The sequence below is a fragment of the Triturus cristatus genome, chromosome 2_1 (genome assembly GCF_964204655.1).
Source record: "Triturus cristatus chromosome 2_1, aTriCri1.1, whole genome shotgun sequence".
NCBI classification, from domain to species: domain Eukaryota; kingdom Metazoa; phylum Chordata; class Amphibia; order Caudata; family Salamandridae; genus Triturus; species Triturus cristatus.
Window position 1 is genome coordinate 477,388,114 of NC_140581.1, and position 13,077 is coordinate 477,401,190.

Here is a 13,077-nt window from a genome sequence, read left to right on the forward strand (position 1 = left end):
GGGATGGGTATTCCCAGACGTGGGACCCGTGCTCACTACGCCACTGGAGTCAAGCTATCCTGGCTGATGACGGCTGATAGCCAGAAACCGGTCCTAGGATGCTTGATTCCGGTCCAGGGAAGACATGGCTTGGCAGTTCGGGCTGGACTGTTCCCATGAGGCACAGGGTCAAGACTGATTTGCATATGGCCATGTCTAAACTGGGGTGGTGTAGTGGGCAAAAGAACGATGGATTTAACCCAGATCTCTTGACTGGGGGAGAATATCTGCATTGTCAGCATTCCGTCCATCATTTGTTTGTTGTAACGCTTTTCGCCCTAAGTGGGATGGGTATTCCCAGACGTGGGACCCGTGCTCACTACGCCACTGGAGTCAAGCTATCCTGGCTGATGACGGCTGATAGCCAGAAACCGGTCCTAGGATGCTTGATTCCGGTCCAGGGAAGACATGGCTTGGCAGTTCGGGCTGGACTGTTCCCATGAGGCACAGGGTCAAGACTGATTTGCATATGGCCATGTCTAAACTGGGGTGGTGTAGTGGGCAAAAGAACGATGGATTTAACCCAGATCTCTTGACTGGGGGAGAATATCTGCATTGTCAGCATTCCGTCCATCATTTGTTTGTTGTAACGCTTTTCGCCCTAAGTGGGATGGGTATTCCCAGACGTGGGACCCGTGCTCACTACGCCACTGGAGTCAAGCTATCCTGGCTGATGACGGCTGATAGCCAGAAACCGGTCCTAGGATGCTTGATTCCGGTCCAGGGAAGACATGGCTTGGCAGTTCGGGCTGGACTGTTCCCATGAGGCACAGGGTCAAGACTGATTTGCATATGGCCATGTCTAAACTGGGGTGGTGTAGTGGGCAAAAGAACGATGGATTTAACCCAGATCTCTTGACTGGGGGAGAATATCTGCATTGTCAGCATTCCGTCCATCATTTGTTTGTTGTAACGCTTTTCGCCCTAAGTGGGATGGGTATTCCCAGACGTGGGACCCGTGCTCACTACGCCACTGGAGTCAAGCTATCCTGGCTGATGACGGCTGATAGCCAGAAACCGGTCCTAGGATGCTTGATTCCGGTCCAGGGAAGACATGGCTTGGCAGTTCGGGCTGGACTGTTCCCATGAGGCACAGGGTCAAGACTGATTTGCATATGGCCATGTCTAAACTGGGGTGGTGTAGTGGGCAAAAGAACGATGGATTTAACCCAGATCTCTTGACTGGGGGAGAATATCTGCATTGTCAGCATTCCGTCCATCATTTGTTTGTTGTAACGCTTTTCGCCCTAAGTGGGATGGGTATTCCCAGACGTGGGACCCGTGCTCACTACGCCACTGGAGTCAAGCTATCCTGGCTGATGACGGCTGATAGCCAGAAACCGGTCCTAGGATGCTTGATTCCGGTCCAGGGAAGACATGGCTTGGCAGTTCGGGCTGGACTGTTCCCATGAGGCACAGGGTCAAGACTGATTTGCATATGGCCATGTCTAAACTGGGGTGGTGTAGTGGGCAAAAGAACGATGGATTTAACCCAGATCTCTTGACTGGGGGAGAATATCTGCATTGTCAGCATTCCGTCCATCATTTGTTTGTTGTAACGCTTTTCGCCCTAAGTGGGATGGGTATTCCCAGACGTGGGACCCGTGCTCACTACGCCACTGGAGTCAAGCTATCCTGGCTGATGACGGCTGATAGCCAGAAACCGGTCCTAGGATGCTTGATTCCGGTCCAGGGAAGACATGGCTTGGCAGTTCGGGCTGGACTGTTCCCATGAGGCACAGGGTCAAGACTGATTTGCATATGGCCATGTCTAAACTGGGGTGGTGTAGTGGGCAAAAGAACGATGGATTTAACCCAGATCTCTTGACTGGGGGAGAATATCTGCATTGTCAGCATTCCGTCCATCATTTGTTTGTTGTAACGCTTTTCGCCCTAAGTGGGATGGGTATTCCCAGACGTGGGACCCGTGCTCACTACGCCACTGGAGTCAAGCTATCCTGGCTGATGACGGCTGATAGCCAGAAACCGGTCCTAGGATGCTTGATTCCGGTCCAGGGAAGACATGGCTTGGCAGTTCGGGCTGGACTGTTCCCATGAGGCACAGGGTCAAGACTGATTTGCATATGGCCATGTCTAAACTGGGGTGGTGTAGTGGGCAAAAGAACGATGGATTTAACCCAGATCTCTTGACTGGGGGAGAATATCTGCATTGTCAGCATTCCGTCCATCATTTGTTTGTTGTAACGCAACGCTAGGTGAGACATAAAAAATGAAGGTGGATATGGCCTGACATTCCAGAACAAGGAGTACGTAGTATCTCGTACTCTTCACGAACACTTCCCATTTTGTCACAGGTTGGGGGTGGTTATTAATGTTTCCTGGTTCCACGCCACCCTATGACGAAATGGGAAAGGGTGGGGAAAGTATTCTTGCTTGATGTTCAGCCTCCTGCAGCCTGGGCTGGAGAGTAAAATGCCCAAGGTTCATCTCTATAGCGCCGCCAGAAAGAGGAGGAGGCTGGGATGCGACGTCACATGGGATCTGAGGCAACACGAGAGCTATATGTACATAAGCCCTTTTTACGCCACAGCGCAGTGTCAAGACTGTTCATTTCAGCTACTGAAGATCTGTCCCTTTGCATCAGAGCAAGGCAGTCAGGCATGAGCTTGGTTTAAAATCTCTAACTTTATTTGATTGTTGGTAAAAGGCTCTTAAGTAAAGGGGCCACAAAGGATATGGGCGGAGCCCCAGCGCTCTCGGGCACCAGCCGCTGCTGAGTGTGTGTATGTGTGAATGGGTGTGTATTTGTAGGCAGTGTGTGTGTATGTGTGAGTGTGTATGTGTGTGTCAATGCGTGTTTATGTGTAAGCATGTATATGTGTGGATGAAAGTGAACGTCAAGGTGCATGGGAAGTCACCTCCCCTGGCATTTTGGTGAAATGACGTCCATGGACTTAGGCGGGGACACAATAAAAGGAACTTTCAGATCCCTGTCCCTCACAAAATGATGACATGGGGTTGAAACGTTGTGCCAACCAATTAAAGCCTGCATAGCCGCAAATTATATCTCGCGTAATGTTATTATTAAAATATGCACTCTCAGTTGCTCGTGAACTGTGGAGTGCAGGTTAAGATTTCAGCCACGCTCATGAAGTTTTCATGAAGCTTCTTCTTGCTGGCACAGCAGGTCTATAATTTCATATCTGCTTTTAGACAAAGGTTAATAAGCTATCTGGCATTGTTAGTAGCCACTCCCCAGGTCATAATTGCTTCTATTGGCGAGCCCCACCAGAGGTGGAGTTTAAAAATGAGGTCAACCATGCGGTCTCCTGAGTTACCTAATAAAAGTTTCTGAGCCCTTTCGGCGAGTGATAAACCTTATTGCAGGAATTTGGAAGCGATAACGGCTAGGAGAGTCACTTGGAGGTTTGCAGAGCTTCACAAAACCCTAATTAAACAAATAGTAAACAAAAATAAAGACAATGATGATTATGTATTTAAAAGCACATTTTGCACACCCTCTGTCAAAATAGCTATGGATATATACAGAGGTATATATGTTATAAAATGTCAATAAAAAATGAAATAATAAAAAGTAATACAGTAACCTATGCACAGCAAACCTGTTGTGCCACACTCTGGGGGATATGTACTAGGAAGTGGAGGAGAGAGGTGTTATCCTTCCTGGCTTAACGCCTCTCTCCACCACTTCAGAAACGCAAGGCTGCACCATATTTACAAGAATCTGGTGCAGACTTGCGTTTCCCCCTGCGATGGCGCTAAGTTTAGCAACTTAGCACCAACGCAGGCACCCTTGCACCAGAGTGCAAGGGTGTCTGCGTGCAGGGGAAGGATTGTTTATGTGTAGGAAGGTGTCCCTTCCTCCACATAAACAATGCTCGAAAAGCCATTCAGCACGTCATGCAGCACACATGAAAGTGACAAAATGGATTTTTTTTAAAAAGTTTGTTTATGTACAGGAAGGGACACCTTCCTGTACATAAACAAACAATGGCATTTTGGTTTTGCCATGCGTGCTGCACAAGGCAGCACGCATGGAAAAAGCAAAAAAGAGGAGAAATAATGCATTTCTCCTCGTTTTGCCATCTTAAGACCAGTTTTTACCTGGTCTTAATTTTGGTGCTGCCTCCCATGTACGCCACCCTGGTACATAGGGGGCAGCGTCCAAATAAATGGGCGTTGTGATGGAACACCCACCTCAACACCCACTGCCCACCCCTTTCACGCTAACCATAGCGTGAAAGCGGGCCTTATGTGCAAGGCAGCGTTAAGCCATGTTAAGTGGCTTAATGCTGCCTTGTACATAAGGTGCAGCCCCTATTGCCACCACAACACCACTATAGGTGACATTGTGGTGGCGATAGGGGCTTGTACATATGCCCCTCTATGTTGGAATCTCTGCCCAACTCACCAAGTGGCTCCAGATCATGCAGAATGCAGCAGCCAGACTCACACTCAACATCCCTAAGTGCATCCACTTCAGAGACCTCCAATGGCTCCCCATACACAAGCGTGCACTGGTCAGATTACTCACGCACATATACAAAGCCCTACACAATTTAGGCCCAACCTACTAGAACACCCCATTAGTGACCACACCTGCCCCCACCCACCTCCTCTCAGCCAGCCCCTTGCCTATCACTGTCCCCCGGGAACGCAGAGCCAGAGCAGGCAGCTGTGCAATCTAGTGCCTAGCTGCTAAAGCCTGGAGCGAACTCTCCCTTCACATTAGAGCCACCTGCTCAGTGCTCGAATTCAGGAAGAAACATGGCAGCGACCCCCATTCTCTACTGTCCAGGATACTCTTCCGGGAGAGGTGTGTGCTTGCCATGTGCACCTAAGATAACATGCCATAACAGGTTTCAGTTGCATCTCAAGAAATGAGCAAGAAGCTGTGAAGTGCATTCACTCAATAAATGCACTCGCCTCTTCCTACGAAATTGTACCCTGTGTGGTCAGTGGTGGAAGGTCATACAGAAAGTATTGGAACTGGGATCCTGAGCACGAGGAGGCAGTGGCAGAGAGGGAGGTCGAGGCAAGAGACGTGGATTAAAAGAAGAAAATATTGTACAACTATTTTGTTGACTTTTCAACTACAGGTAACTTACTACATATGAAACATACTGCACACTTCTGGAATGAAAAATAAATTCAAGTTAAATTAATGTGTGGAGAAAGGCACTGTCCTGGTAGCAGGTCTTCAGAGGCCTGTATGAGTGCCCAGCGGGCCACTGATGTGAATCCTGGTGAGGCACCAGCCTGCGACAGAAAGCCCTGTGAATAAGGAAGTCGTTAGGTTAAATTATGTATTGCACGCGCTATAAGATAAGTTGCACACAGTATCATATATGATGCCAAATAATGTATGAAAAGTTGCAGCATTTAAGTCATACATTGCTTTTAAAAGTGATATTTTTAATAGTACACAACCAACTAGTGCTAATATTCTTACGGGTTTCCCGAAAGATGCATTCTAGAACACGTAATTCCTTTACAATGCCTTTGAAATAGAATACCTCCTAGTCATTATAATACTTCAAAACATTCTATCAATGAAACCTTTTCTGGCTCCAAGAAACCTTTAGATTTGCTAATTAACCAATTGCACACTTTTTCATTCCTTTCAGGTAGGAGGCGACCCGGAGAGCACATGTGTCTCTGCTGTAACTGTCTCTCCCTTCTGTTGCTTTACATTGTAGGAGGCCCCATCCTTCCATCTCATCCTGCAGCATCTCAAGGTTGGCACGAAGGAATGGTTGTTTTTTTTTTAACAGAAAGTATGAGAACTGCTCTGGAGATATTAAAAAAAGCTTGTGAATGTTGTTTTCAATAGATCCTGCTTACTTTGAACTGTATCAGTCGCCCTTTCCCTGGGCAGGTATCATACAGTGCTGAAACTGAAGGGATCCACTTGGATCCCAGACTGGGCAGCTATTATTGAGCCGGATCTGGGTCAGTCTCAGTGTAGGGGGCTGACTTTTTGCTGGTGCCGACACCGGTACCCATTCAGCATCACTGGCACTTTATGGGCTTCAATACAGCAACCTGCAGGGGGTAAGGATACCTCCTAATTCCAGTTCCAGCTGAGCCCAACACAATGCAGTGCTCACAGGGCCATCAACACTGCCTTTCTTTGACTCCTGGCTGGGAGTTTGCCGGAGCATACCATGATGATGCCTGGAAACAAAGACAATCAGCTTTTCACCTCAAAGGTCCTCAAGAGATACTGTGTTTGGGGGCAGGTGGCTCTAAGCTTCGTATGTGAGACTGATGTATTGTGAGGATATGGCTAATCTGCCTGTAGCCGTAATCATGACTTCATGACACATTTGCAGAACAGAAGAACATGCTGGAAAATGTGCATCTGATGGAATCACAGTTCATCACTTGAAAGGGGTCTTTGCATTAGAAGACACTGGATCACAACAGTGGGATCCCGGAATATTTGTTTCCATTTCCGACACTGGTTTCATCACATCCTGGTTAAAGGAGTGACCTTAGGAAGACGAGTTACTGGATGAGATTGAAGCTCAAAGACGGGTTATACCCCCCAAAAAGTCTGTAATGCCTGCACAGGCTTGCACTGTCTCAGGCTGAGGAGTGGCAAAGGCTAGCAGTGCTGCCTCCCTGTGGCTCAAGATCTGTGCCACTGCATCCTGTGCCTTTGAGGAAACCACAATGGTGAGTCCCCTCCACTGCCTCTAGGCTGTTTGCTACTGGATCCAAGTGGCCTTGTTGCACATTTGCAGCAATGAGCACGGGCCTCTGGAGAATTTTCACCTCCAGGTCAATTGGGAACAAAAGCTTCCTGTCAGTTCATCAAAGCTCCTTGCCTCTAAGCACTTACGGTGTTTTTAGAAAGTACTTTCAGGGGGACACAAACCTGACTACTAAATTGGAAGTCTAACTGGTTGCTGGTGGGTAAGTTGACAATCATACAGTTGTAGAAATGCACATCTTACACTTTGGCTGTCACTCTTTTTAATTGTGGCGAAAAGATAGATGAATTATGCAAGAAGCAAGGTTAAACTATAGGTATCTTAGCATGTTTGTAAGTCTGTACTGCTGATTTTCTTCTTTTTCTCAGCAAAAGACAACAGGCACATTACCAACGAGAGACAAAGTTCCGCAATGTACTCCTCACAAGGTCAGAAGCAAATGCCTCTTTGGTTGGAGGATCAGGGAAAACTCCAGAAATGAGTTGGTGCAGGAAATGTGCATTTCTGTGTGTTCCCGCAAGAGTTACGCTCTGACTGCATGCGCTTTTTTGTTTTAACATGTTCATCACCTGTAAAACACTTAATAGCATGTTTTACCTTTATCTAAGACCATAGTAAAAGTGTGTAAGAATAATGCATGTGGAATTAAAATGAAAGGAAATGAGGCGGACTGCTGTGAGACATTCCACCAACCACATATGGGAATAAAACATAATAAAATGCTACAAGTCAGGCCTATAATATTGTTGACATGTTGTTGCTATATAATCCATACATCTGACAGAAAGCAACACAACTCTAAATGTGCCTTAAAGTGTGAGGGTCCTGTTGCATAATGCGCAGATTTAAAACAGATTTTTAAACAGTAATTAGATGTCTATAGTTGATTGTGTCATAACACTCAAGACAAAACTTGGGAAGAGGTGGCAAATAAGTCATTGGTTTTGTTGTACAGTGACCATAGTTTTGTTTGGAAGGTTTGTGTGATAGTGTGATAATGAGTCATGTACCAAACAGTTCTTTGTTATTCATTAGGTAACAATGTATATGTGCCCCTCCAGCAGCCACCACATTGTTTCTTGTGGCTAGAAGCAATTGAGTTTAGAAGTGTTCATGATACACGAAAAAACACAACCTAAACATACTTAGCGCTAACTTCAACTTCATAGTGTCAATGACAGAAGTCCCAGACAGAGGCGTAGCTAGAGCTTGTGGCGCCCGGGGCTATCCCTCAGATTGCCGCCCCTGGGAGGGGGGGTTGCTGGGGAAAAAGGACGGCAAGCACTTGAAAGAGGACCCAGAGACACGTAGTATCGCCGCTAATAGTTACCTCGATCATGCAAGTTACATGCACATACATGACACGGTCCAAGGCTGCACAGTTGAATACGCCGGTGACTGGCAGTACAAAAGAGAACACACAGACTGCATGATCTATCTGGGGACTCAGAAAAACCGCATGTGACATCCATCAGAGAGCTGCGTGAACAATTACCTGGTAATCCCCTCAGCACAATGCAAACATGCACATACATGACACTGTTCAGGGATCCATCATCTACAGCTGACATTAAATGACCATTCATCATGGTCCACCCATTAAAGCAGTGCACTTTGTGATCTGCATGGTACATGTTCTTTGCAGCAGGCACATTAACCCTCTGTGCTACCTTTCCAGGAGTCAACCCTTCCACTAGACAATTCTGGGATCTCTCTCCAGGAAGAACATTAATCACCGAAGTTATCATGACATTTTTATTGTTTCTGAAAATTGCTGGAGGCCAGGAAGGTGGCAGCAAGTTTTTTGTAAACCATAATATACTTGCAAACACTACGCACCCACCCGAAATAGGTACCCAGTGCGGTCACACCGTTTGCACCGCCCTAACCTGCTCAAGATTCATGTGACCTCAGTGACAGAGTCACAGTGACTGGATCACTGTTGCTCTAGGGTGTGCTGCTTTGTAGGCCTGCCCGCAAGACTGGAGATGAACTTCAGTATGGATTGTGGTGGACAGGCCTTCAAGGTTAACTCACAATTGACACCACTAGGCTACACCTGCTTGTGCTAAGACATCAAGCCTTCTAAGGCCTAGTGGGGCCTTCTAACGTCTAGCATGGGAACATGCTCCCTCAGTAGAGTGGTCTGGTGGACTGGTCATGAAGGCTGAACCCAGTTCCCCAGTTCCAAATTCGACAGCTCTGGCCATAGTGCCGCATCCTCTCCCCCACTGAACACCATACTGCCCCAATGAGAGAAACTCGCACTGCCTTCAGCTATAACCTAATTGTGCCCGCTATAAACACTTGGATGTGGCTCAATTCAAATTATGCACTTGATAAGAGTAATATGCTGCCTAAAAAACAAAAGTAAAAGCAAACACTCATAGGGAATGCAAGATTAAGTAAAGCATGTGAAATGTAAGCAGAAACAACATGGTTACCTTAACGATCTCTCACTCATTGTTCAGAAATCAGCGAGTGGTTTTACCTGAAAAGTTAAGGACATGACTACAGGGCCCTGAAGGGAACCGTTTCAAAGTCCATTGCTTATATCCTTACAAAACGTAAGCAGTATGGTTTAAAAAGACCACATCCATAAACACAGAGCCATGGTACACATTTTGTTTTCCAATCCATCCATCAACCTGGTATTGCAGTCCCTCCAGGAATGGTGCACTTCCCCACCTGGGGACAACAATGCTGTTCAAAGAAAGACGAGAAAACAAAAGTAGGCTTCACTGGCAAACTCTGTAAAGTGAGGCTGATGTATTTGGATGTGAATAAAACCAATCTGGTCACTTTGCAACCACTCTGTCTTGCTTTATTTAGTTATGTATTTATTTTTCATATTTATAACCTTCTATTTCTCTCCATCCCGCTGCACTTTGGAATAGAAAAATGTCAGAAAATGGGCATTTCCCGCAAGAGAATTTTTCTTTTTTGGATCCATTTCACAGGGAAGCAACTAAATGAAAGAAGGAAAGAGGTTGTGAACCGTTTCTTCAAGTTACGGTTTTCAGTAAGTGAGGAGCAAGACAGAAAGAGAGGGAATAATAGGAAGAGAGGGGGGGACAGCTGCCAGCACACAAAAGAAGAGGACATTGCCCGAGTCCAATCCCTTCTCTGCCCGTCCCTGAACGTCCCCGAAAGCAAGCCGGCCTCATCTGAATGCCTTTGTCAGCCCCCAAAATAGTGCCGCCTGGGGCGGACCGCCCCTACCGCCCCCCTCCAGCTACGCCACTGGTCCCAGATATGCAGAACATTACACATCATGCACGCCTCACCAGAGCAGGAGAATGCACAGTCAGGAAGCACATATCCCTGTGGAACACCAACCAACTCAACATACCATCCTGTGCACATGCATGGATGGCAATCGTGGAATGAGTTTTCTTATAAAGAAAACCCTTCCCAAGGTGGCCACAAATGCACACATATGTGCTGTGATTCCTACGTGTGTATGAGTCATGATGTAGGCTTCCATTTTTAATTTACCATTATAACTTGGCAAATGGCTATGTTAGAAGAGTAAATTAAATAAATAAAAAATCACAAAGAAGTGCCTCAATAAATAAATAAATGTAAATGAAAAACATAGCAGAGGGAGTGGGGCAGGGAGTAAACAAAGAGAGAGGGATATAAAGGAACAAGCATTGACAAATCCGACTAATCTGAGTTTGAAGTGCTAACACATGCAGTATTAGCACATTAGAGCAAGACAAACAGAAGGGAGCCCGCAGGAGCTGACAGAAAGAGCAATAGTTGTAAAGCAGTCCCTCAAGCATTTCCGTGCAATCACCTGAGTGGAGTTGTAAGGACACCCCCTAACAGTAAACAGTACTAGGTGAGGGATGAATACTTCACAAGAAGCTGTTATGAATCCTTAATGCTGCTACCACCCAAGAAATATTTGTCTTTGAAAAAAGAACAATGGGCTGTATGTACGACCAACAAAATTGCGCCTTGGAAATTGCGACTTTTTTGTGAGTGCAATTTAAGAGGCGCAATTTGCCATGTACAACAGCATGTTTAACACTGTTTGCGATTCCCAATGGGAATGACAGGCCCCCCCAGGTATGGTGGCCTGCTGGGCTCAGCAGACCACCATGTCTGCGACTGCTTTTAAATAAAGCAGATTTTTTTTTAAATGCAGCCCGTTTTCCTTAGAAGTAAACGGGATGCATATGAAAGAAAAAAAAAAATGAAACGTTTTCTTTTAATTTTTTAAGGGCTGGTAGTGGTCCCTGGGACCTCTACCTGCCCTTAAAAAATATTTTTAGAGACAGTCACAAGGTGGAAGGGGTCCCCTGGAGACCTCGTCGAAATTGCGACTGTATTACCACCCTTTTGAAGAGGGTGGTAATTTGCAAGTGTTTTGCGACCGCAATTGCGGTCACAAAACATTCATACGTGGGTTAGAGAGTCGTTATTTGGAAGGGAACGCCTCTTCCAAATAGCGAGTCTCTAAACACTTTTTTGCGAGTCGCAATTCATTTGCGACTCGCAAAATTATGTTGGTACATGGCCATACCAATTTTAGCATGCTTAGTTACTAACACGTTTGCGCATGTTAAAATTGGTCGTACATCGGGCCCGATATGCTTTGTTCAGGCATTGAAACAGGGCACCTCTGTTCATTCTCTGGGCTCTGCCAGCAAAGCTTTTTGCCGCACAGATCTTGCGGGTTGTGGTGAAGAACCCCCAGGGAGCCCTTAGGCCGCCCCCTGAGGGAGGGCAGCACTTTTCTTGAATATAGTGTTATATCAATCACTATACAGCAAAGGTTGTTTCGGGCTAAATAACAGGGCTCTAATTCTCTTCTGTTGTCATTTAAGATATTTGCCATCATTCCATTCACATCCCAGACTTTAGCTGTACACGTTTCTACCAAATGTCCTCTGGTGCAGAGTGGCCTCCTGGGACCTTCACACCATAAAGGACGGAACACAACTGGGGAAGGAAAGGCAGATATATTGTACTAAGATGTTTTATTGCCTTACTGTGCATTGCATTATGTATGCTTTATTGTTCCTTGATGGTATGGCTCTCATTCTCTTCGTCTCGTAAACTGCTCAGAATGGTGTGCTGCATAAATAAATGTACAACAAATAAAATGCAAAAACACTTTTCAATTTAAAATGTAAACGGCCTCCCTGCCTAGAGGGTTCCTTCAGTCCACGTACGCACAAGTGCCCGCACTCTGAAGCCCGTCTAAACAAGAGTCTTCCTTATTTATTTGCTTTCTTCACAATTTGGACTATGCTGTACTAATGTTTAACTTCAAAAACCCTTTCAGGTGTGTGTGTTTTTTTTTCAAATGAACTGTGGGTTCATCTTGTCATATACAAAAAGCACATAGATAAAATGTAGGTTGGGACAATAGCTTCATGTTTGTTTTTAGAGTGCTGCAATTCTAAATGTTTTCCACAATCTGCCAAGCATTGTTCTGTTCAAATGAGTGGCCTGAGTCAATGCTCAAGGTCAACACTTGAAGGGCGAGAAGCATATGATGAGGTTGGAACCCTCTGCCTCCCAGAGCTTTACTATTTCTTTTTGAATGCTCATTCAGGGTTACGGGAAGCCAAGTAGGTGAGGAAGCGGACCCAGGCCTTTGATGCAAGTGTGACTACAAGGACGGTCCCACCCGTTAACCTGATGAAGCCTAGCAGGAATGTAGGCTAGTTCAAACCATATCAAAAGAAAGAGTCCAAACAATTGGTCTGTATAGGTTGCGTGCATGTTTTCTACCACATTTATGTGGGAAACTTTGTAACACTGGCTGCAACAAGCAACCTTACACAAGTTTATTATCACAAGATTATCATAAGTTTTACGGTCCTGAAGAAAGCCGACTGACCCACATGGGCATTTAAACAGCTGAAACATGTCGACCACAGACGCATGGGGCCACTACACCCCCCTTAACATCACATTGTTTTTAAACTTGCCAAAGGTCCAATCCATTGAAAAGACACTAGGATCCGGGAGACAATTTTAACATGACAATTCCCTAAACAATAGATCAAGCGCTCCGCTTACAAATGCATTGAGCCGATGATGAAGGAAGCCATGGGTGGTACCTGAGGGTGAGGACCCAGCAATACATCCTATAATGTATTTTAATCACACCGATTTACCTGGGTGATGATCTTACACTTTGGTGCGATATACTTTGGGCCACGCTACAAGCTCATGGATGAAAATGGGATTTAGAGAGCAAGGGTGACCCTCTCTAGTGATTGTAAATGAGTCAATGGTCACCTTTCCTTTGATGGTTGTTTTTTGTACAACTGCATTCAGGGGCACAACTAGACCCGAACTTCCGGAGGAGGGG